The sequence below is a fragment of the Theropithecus gelada genome, chromosome 14 (genome assembly GCF_003255815.1).
Source record: "Theropithecus gelada isolate Dixy chromosome 14, Tgel_1.0, whole genome shotgun sequence".
NCBI lineage: Eukaryota > Metazoa > Chordata > Mammalia > Primates > Cercopithecidae > Theropithecus > Theropithecus gelada.
This window is the reverse complement of record NC_037682.1, coordinates 9,453,103-9,461,757: the sequence shown is the minus strand read 5'-3', so window position 1 is coordinate 9,461,757 and position 8,655 is coordinate 9,453,103.

Here is an 8,655-nt window from a genome sequence, read left to right as displayed (position 1 = left end):
CTCCAGCCTGGGTGAAAGAATGAAACTCTGTCTCAAAAAAAAAAAAACAACAAATGTTTAATAATAAAATATAATCAGGGATGTGCAAGACCTGTACACTGAAAAGTATAAAACATTGCTGAAAGTGAAGATCCAATAAATGGAGAGATATACTATATCCATGGATCAGAACACTCCATATTCCTATGATGTCAATTTCCCCCAAATTGATTTATGGAGTGAATGCCATTCCAATCAAAGTCTCAGTAGGCATTTTAAAAATATTGATGGCCGGGCGCGGTGGCTCAAGCCTGTAATCCCAGCACTTTGGGAGGCCGAGACGGGCGGATCACGAGGTCAGGAGATCGAGACCATCCTGGCTAACACGGTGAAACCCCGTCTCTACTAAGAAATACAAAAAACTAGCTGGGCGAGGTGGCGGGCGCCTGTAGTCCCAGCTTCTCGGGAGGCTGAGGCCGGAGAATGGCGTGAACCCGGGAGGCGGAGCTTGCAGTGAGCTGAGATCAGGCCACTGCACTCCAGCCTGGGCTACAGAGCGAGACTCCGTCTCAAAAAAAAAAAAAAAAAAATTGATGCTGATTCTAAAATACGTGAAAATTCAAAAGACCTATAATATCCAAGACAACCTTGCAAAGTATAAACAGAGTTGGAGAACTTATACTACCTGATTTTACGACTTATGATAGGCCGGGCATGGTGGCTTATGCCTGTAATCCCAGCACTTTGGGAGGCTGCTGTGGGTGGATCACCTGAGGTCAGGAGTTTGAGACCAGCCTGGCCGACATGGTAAAACCCTGTCTCTACTAAAAATACAAAAATTAGCTGGGTGTATTGGTGCATGCCTCCCAGCTACTCAGGAGGGTGAGGCAGGAGAATCACTTGAACCCAGGGGCAGAGGTTGCAGTGAGTCAAGATCGTACCATTACACTCCAACCTGGGTGACAAAATGAGACTCTGTCTCAAAAAAAAAGACTACTATAAAGCTACAGTGATTAAGATAGTGTGGTTTTTGGTGTAAAGATAGACATGCAGATTAGTGAAACAGAATGCATTCCAGAAACAGAATAACATTTATATTTGTAGCAGGACGAGCTGCAGACAAAACCCCTCAGACACCGAGCTAGTGAAGGGAGTGGCTTTAATCAGCTGGGACATGGGCAGGCTAGCATCTTAAAATCCGAGCTCGTCAGGTGCTCAACTTCTGTCCTTTTTAAGGACTCACAACTCTACGGGGGTCCGCGTGAGAGGGTAGTGATCGATTGAGCAAGCCAGGGGGTACGTGACAGGCTGCGAGCATACCGGTGGTCAGAGTGAAACAGAACAAATGGGAGGTTTCACAATGTCCTTCCATACAATGTCTGGAATCTATAGATAACAACAGTTGCTAGGTCAGGGGTCGAATTTTAACTACCAGGCTTAGGTCATGCAGGCCCAGGCCTGGTTTCAGGTCTGGTTCCTAGGCGCCGGGCTACCTGCCTTTAGTTTCACTTCTCTTTCCTTTTCTGAGTATAAAACAATATGAGAGGGTCTCTCTCTTCCCTCATGCTGATTTTCTTTTTTTTTGAGACGGAGTCTCACCCTGTTGCCCAGACTGCAGTGCAGTGGCGCCATCTCCACTGGCTGCAAGCTCCGCCTCCCCGGTTCTCGCCTCCTGAGTAGCTGGGACTACAGGCACCCCCCACTATGCCTGGCTAATTTTTTGTATTTTTAGTAGAGACAGGGTTTCACCATATTAGCCACGATGGTCTCGATCTCCTGACCTTGTGATCCGCCTGCCTCGGCCTCCCAAAGTGCTGGGAATACAGACGTGAGCCACCGCACCCCACAGTATATTGATTTTCAGTATAGGTACTAGGGCAATTCAGTGGTGAAAAATGATTTTTCTTTTTCTTTTTTCTTTTTTTTTTTTTGAGACGGAGTCTTTGCTCTGTCACCCAGGCTGGAGTGCAGTGGTGCGAACTCAGCTCACTACAAGCTCTGCCTCCCGGGTTCACGCCATTCTCCTGCCTCAGCCTCCTGCCAACTCACCCAGCTAGTTTTTTGTACTTTTTTAGTAGAGACGGGGTTTCACCGTGTTAGCCAGGATGGTCTCGATCTCCTGACCTTGTGATCCGCCCGTCTCGGCCTCCCAAAGTGCTGGGATTACAGGGGTGAGCCACCGTGTCTGGCCTCTTTTTCTTTTTTCTTTTTTTTTTTGAGACAAGAGTCTTGCTGTGTCACCCAGGCTGGAGTGCAGTGGTGTGATTTTGGCTCACTGAAAGCATTTCTCCTGCCTCAGCCTACCAAGTAGCTGGGATTACAGGTGTGCGTCACCATACCCGGCTAATTTTTGTATTTTTAGTAGAAACGGGGTTTCACCATGTTTGTCAGGCTGGTCTCGAACTCCTGACCTCAGGTGATTCACCTGCCTCGGTCTCCCAAAGTGCTGGGATTACAGGTGTGACCCACCGTGCCTGGCCAAAAGATGATCTTTCAACAGAAGTGCTGAAATAATTGGATATCCATATGAAAACAAAAAACCTGGCCGGGCACAGTGGCTCAAGCCTGTAATCCCCAGCACTTTGGGAGGCCGAGATGGGTGGATCACGAGGTCAGGAGATCGAGACCATCCTGGCTAACAAGGTGAAACCCCGTCTCTACTAAAAAATACAAAAAAATTAGCCAGGTGAGGTGGCGGGCGCCTGTAGTCCCAGCTACTCGGGAGGCTGAGGCAGGAGAATGGCCTGAACCCAGGAGGCGGAGCTTGCAGTGAGCTGAGATCCGGCCACTGCACTCCAGCCTGGGCGACAGAGCAAGACTCCATCTCAAAAAAAAAAAAAAAAAAAAGAAAACAAAAAACCTATACGATACCTTGCATCGCATACAACACTTAACTTGAAATGGCACCGTAGGTCTAGATGTAAAACCTAAAACTATAATATCTCTAGAAGAAAACAGAAAAAATCTTAGTGATGTTGGGTTAGGCAAAAGTGTCTTAAATAGGATACAAATAGCATAAACTATCAAAGAAACAAATTGATAAATTGGATTTAATCCTAACTAAACACTTTAGCTGTTCAAATGACAGTTAAAGGGAGAAAAATTGGGAGAAAATATTTGCAAAGCATATATCTGACAAAGGGCTCATATTGCGAATACGTGTTCCTCTAACTTTATAATAAATAAATGAAAAGCTAATACAAAATGGGCCAACATTTTGAGCAGACATTTAATCAAAGAAGATATTCAGATGAGAATAAGCCCATAAAAATGTGCTCAACACCATCAATTATTAGATAAATTCATTGAAAGCAATGCAATACTATTACTACTAGAATAGTTAAATTAAAAAGATGTCATACAAAGTGGTGATAATGATGTGGAACACCTAGAACTCCCTTAGATTGCTGGTGGGAATACAAAATAGTATAGCCATGTTGAAAAAAGGTTTGGTAATTTCTTACAAAGTTAAATATACATGGCCGGGCACGGTGGCTCAAGCCTGTAATCCCAGCACTTTGGGAGGCCGAGACGGGCGGATCACGAGGTCAGGAGATCGAGACCATCCTGGCCGACACGGTGAAACCCCGTCTCTACTAAAAAATACAGAAAACTAGCCGGGCGAGGTGGTGGGCGCCTGTAGTCCCAGCTACTCGGGAGGCTGAGGCAGGAGAATGGCGTGAACCCGGGAGGCGGAGCTTGCAGTGAGCTGAGATCCGGCCACTGCACTCCAGCCTGGGCGGCAGAGCGAGACTCTGTCTCAAAAAAAATAAAATAAAATAAAAATAAAAAATAAATAAATAAATAAATAAATATACATTTACCATGTGACCCAGCAATTCCATTCTTAAGTTACCCAAGATAAATGCAAATATATGTTCATACAACTAGTGACAGAGAGCATCTCTAGTAGTTGCCAGGGACAGGGGCTGGGGGAGGGGACAGATTGCTCTATGGCACAAGCAAACTTTTTGGATAGTGGAAAAATTCTATATATCATGATAGTAGTGGCAATTACCTGACTTATACACCTTTGGTAAAGCACACCAAGTTGTGTAAGTGGCTAATCTTATTGTCTGTTAAAACTGGCAAATCTTATTGTATTAATATATGATTATACCTCAGTTAAGTTGACATAAAAGTTGTTGAAAGCAAACTTACATTTTGACCTAGATTTTCCCCTTTCAGGAATCTATCTTGTTGAAGAGCTTGTACATGACCCCAAAAATTTTAAGTCCAAGGATGATTGCCACAGCATTGTTTGAAATAGTAAAACAAGACAATAGAACCATATACCCATTAGGGAGAGAATGGTTAGGTCTGTCTTTTAAATTTTTATTTATTTGTTTGTTTGTTTATTGTATTTTTTTGTAGAGACAATCTCACTCTGTTGCCCTGGCTGGTCTTGAACTGCTGACCTCAAGTGATCCTTCTGCCTCAACCTCCCAAAATGCTGGGATTCACATGTGAGCCACCATACCTGGCTGAATTGGACAGTTTAAAATAATGAATTGTGATATGTTAATTACATCAATAAAAAAGGTAAGGAAATAACAAAGACAAAATGGAATTCAGAAAATAGAGGACAGGTGCGGTGGCTCACACCTGTAATCCCAGCACTTTAAGAGCTTGAGGCGGGCAAATCATGAGGTCAGGAGTTTGAGACCAGCCTGGCCAACATGGTGAAACCCTGTCTCTACTAAAAATACAAAAAATTAGCTGGGCGTGGTGGTGGGCACCTGTAATCCCAGCTACTCAGGAGGTTGAGGCAGGAGAATTGCTTGAATCCAGGAGGCAGAGGTTACAGTGAGCTGAGATCATGCCATTGCACTCCAGCCCGGGCAACAGTGCGAGACTCCATCTAAAAAAAAAGAAAAAAGAAAATAGATAAAGCTAAAATAGAATATAACAAAGTTGAAAGCTGGCTCTTTGAATAAGCTAATAAGATCGACAAATCTCTCGGTCAAGAAAATAAGGTTTGTACAAGCAAACAACATAATGAATGAAAACAGCAAAAAACAGACACAGCAGAAATTTAAAAATAATGAGCATGCAGTAGGTGCAATTTTATGGCAATAAATTTGAAAATTTAGGAGAAATAGACAATTTCCTAAAAAATAAAAGCTGCACTAAAACTGACCTAAGACACAACAGAAAACATGAATTGATAAGTATTTTTAAATTTAATTTTTTTTTTTTTTTTTGAGACAGAGTCTCGCTCTGTCACCCAGGCTGGAGTGCAGAGGCCGGATCTCAGCTAACTGCAAGCTCCGCCTCCCGGGTTTATGCCATTCTCCTGCCTCAGCCTCCCGAGTAGCTGGGACTACAGGCGCCTGCCACCTCGCCTGGCTAGTTTTTTGTATTTTTTAGTAGAGATGGGGTTTCACCGTGTTAGCCAGGATGGTCTTGATCTCCTGACCTCGTGATCCGCCCGTCTCGGCCTCCCAAAGTGCTGGGATTACAAGCTTGAGCCACCGCGCCTGGCCTTAAATTTAATTTAATTTTATTTTTGAGATGGAGTCTTGCTCTGTCGCCCAGGCTGGAATGCAGTGGTGCAATCTCGGCTCACTGTAACCTCCACCTCCTGGGTTCAAGTGATTCTCCTGCCTTGACCTCCCCAGTAGTTGGGATTACAGGCACCTGCCACCACACCTGGCTAATTTTTTGTATTTTTAGTAGAGACGGGGTTTCACCATGTTGGCCAGGCTGGTCTCAAACTCCTGACCTCAGGTAATCCATCCGCCACAGCCTCCCAAAGTGCTGAGATTACAGGCGTGAGTCACCGCATTCGGCCAATAAGTATTTTTAGATTGATAAGTATTTTTAAGTATTAAAAATATTTTAAGTATAGGCCGGGTGTGGTAGCTCACGTGTGCCTGGTGAGAGCATGCTGCTGAAGAGTAGAGGGGGATGCCTGGGAGGGAATCCCAGGATACCTGGGAGGAGTTATCCCTTGATGAATTAAATAAAGAGGGCCTTAGCCTGAGGCTGCTTCCATGCTTTCAGTTCCTACCTAACACATTGCAGTCTAACTTAGTATGCAAACAAACTGAAACCTAACATGGGAGTATTAACAAGCAAGAAAGTTTCAGCCAATTACAAGCAGTCAGGTTTCAGCTAATCATAGGCAGGCAACTCATCACACCATGTCCAAATTAGGCAGATGCCCAAATGTAGCCAATCAGGGGATTTCTCGATTTTACTTCTGGGTTTATCCTATGAAATCTCTCTGCTCACACTGCTGAGTAGTGCTCTCTGAATGTCCTCTGGTTCTGAGGGCTGCCTGGTTCATGAATGATTCTTTGCTCAAATAAACTGTGCTAAATTTAATTTGTCTAAAGTCTTTTTTTTCTTTTTCTTCTTTCTTTTCTTTTTTTTTTGAGATGGAGTTTCGCTCTTTTTGCCCAAGCTGGAGTGCAATGGTGCAATCTCAGCTCACTGCAACCTCCGCCTCCCGGGTTCAAGCGATTCTCCTGCCTCAGCCTCCCAAGTAGCTGGGACTTCAGGCGCCCGCCACCACGCCCGGCTAATTTTTTGTATTTTTAGTAGAGACAGGGTTTCACCATGTTGGCCAGGATGGTCTTGATCTCCTGACCTCATGATCTGCCCGCCTCGGCCTCCCAAAGTGCTGGGATTACAGATGTGAGCCGCCACGCCTGGCCTTTTTTTTTTTTTGAGACAGTGTCTTGCTCTATCACCCAGGCTGGTGGAGTGCAGTGGCATGATCAGGGTTCACTGCAGCCTCAAACTCCTGGGCTCAAGTGATCTTCCCACCTCAGCCCTACAGAGTAGCTGGGACTACAGGCATGCGCCACCGTGCCTGGCTAATTTTTGTATTTTTTGTAGATATGGGGTTTTGCCATGTTACCCTGGCTGGTCTCAAACTCCTTGGCTCATGCAATCTACCTGCCTTGGCCTTCCAAAGTGTTGAGATTACAGTCATGAGCTGCTGCGTTCGGCTTAAAGTTTTTCAACATTTTTGACAACAACATCTGGATTCTCACATTCTCTCTCCATGAAAGAGAAAATGAGGAACTATTCTCCCTCTTCCATGGTGGAACACTCCAGGTACTCCCAGCCTGGAAGGCCAGACCCTCCAACATTCCCTGAATGACCCCTGCCAAGAAGTGTGCATTGAATGTGGGACTGACCACACATGAGGTCAGTTTGTCTGTCTGTTGGTCTGTCTAGACTGCCTTTGGACTTCCCTTGGCCTCTGATCTCATTCCTTCAATTAGCAAACATTTACTGAGGGCCTACTATGTTCAGGCCCCAGGCCAGGTTTTGAGGACACTGTGGAGAACAAAATACCTTCCCTGACCTCATGGAGCTTTCAGTCTCATGGTGGAGAGATCCACAAGCTAATTGCAGGGTATTGGACTATCTGCTGAATGAATGCATTAGTGGAAGAATGAATGAGTAAAAGCTACATTGTCCAAATTCCTGTCCTGTCAGAATTGATGTTGACATTCTTTTTTTTTGTTGTTTAGATACTCACTCACTTTAACAACAGTACATATACCATGTTATCACCATGAAATGTAAATTCAGGTTAGACAAGAGAATTTCACAAATGTAATAACATTCCATAGTTTATAAAAGTTTGGGTATACTGTCTGGCCAAACCCGCTTTCTCATAGGTCATTAATCAATTCCATTATAGGTAATTTGTTTGGTTTAATGTCTATAATTCTGAAGGAAAAAATAAGCAATGCACACATTTAAAAAGGGTTCATTGGGCCGGGCACAGTGGCTCATGCTTGTAATCCCAGCAATTCAGGAGGCTGAGGCCAGCGGATCACGAAGTCAAGATTGAGACCATCCTGGCCAACATGGTGAAACCCCGTCTTTACTAAAAATATAAAACTTAGCCAGGCATGGTGGTGTGCACCTGTAGTCCCAGGTGCTCAGGAGCCTGAAACAGGAGAATCGCTCAAACCCGGGAGGTGGAGGTTGCAGTGAGCTGAGATCATGCCACTACACTCCAGCCTGGCGACAGAGCGTGACTCCGCTCAAAAAAAAAAAAGTGTTCATTTACCTTTGCATGAGTGCTTAAATACGTATTTCTATCTCAAGATGACATTTAAAAATTATTCAGATATAACAGCAGCAAAAATATAATTCTGCAATTACAAAATAACTAAACTAGAATCCATAAGTTATTCTCATGTTTACAATTGTGATTCTTTTTTTTCTTTTCTTTCTTTTTTTTTTTTTTTTTTTGTGACGGTGGCTCTCTCTGTCGCCCAGGCTGGAGTGCAGTGGCCGGATCTCAGCTCACTGCAAGCTCCGCCTCCCGGGTTCACGCCATTCTCCGGCCTCAGCCTCCCGAGTAGCTGGGACTACAGGCGCCCGCCACCTCGCCCGGCTAGTTTTTTGTATTTCTTAATAGAGACGGGGTTTCACCGTGTTAGCCAGGATGGTCTCGATCTCCTGACCTCGTGATCCGCCCGTCTCGGCCTCCCAAAGTGCTGGGATTACAGGCTTGAGCCACCGCGCCCGGCCTACAATTGTGATTCTTTAATAAATACCACTACTATGCAGCTCTATTGTAAGCTTTCTAGATTTGGTTTAAACACACACACATAGATACTGTCAGTTGTGGGAAGCTTTACAAGTTATATTCCATGCACTTTTTGGACGGAGTTCTTTTTTTTTTTTTTTTTTTTTTTTTTT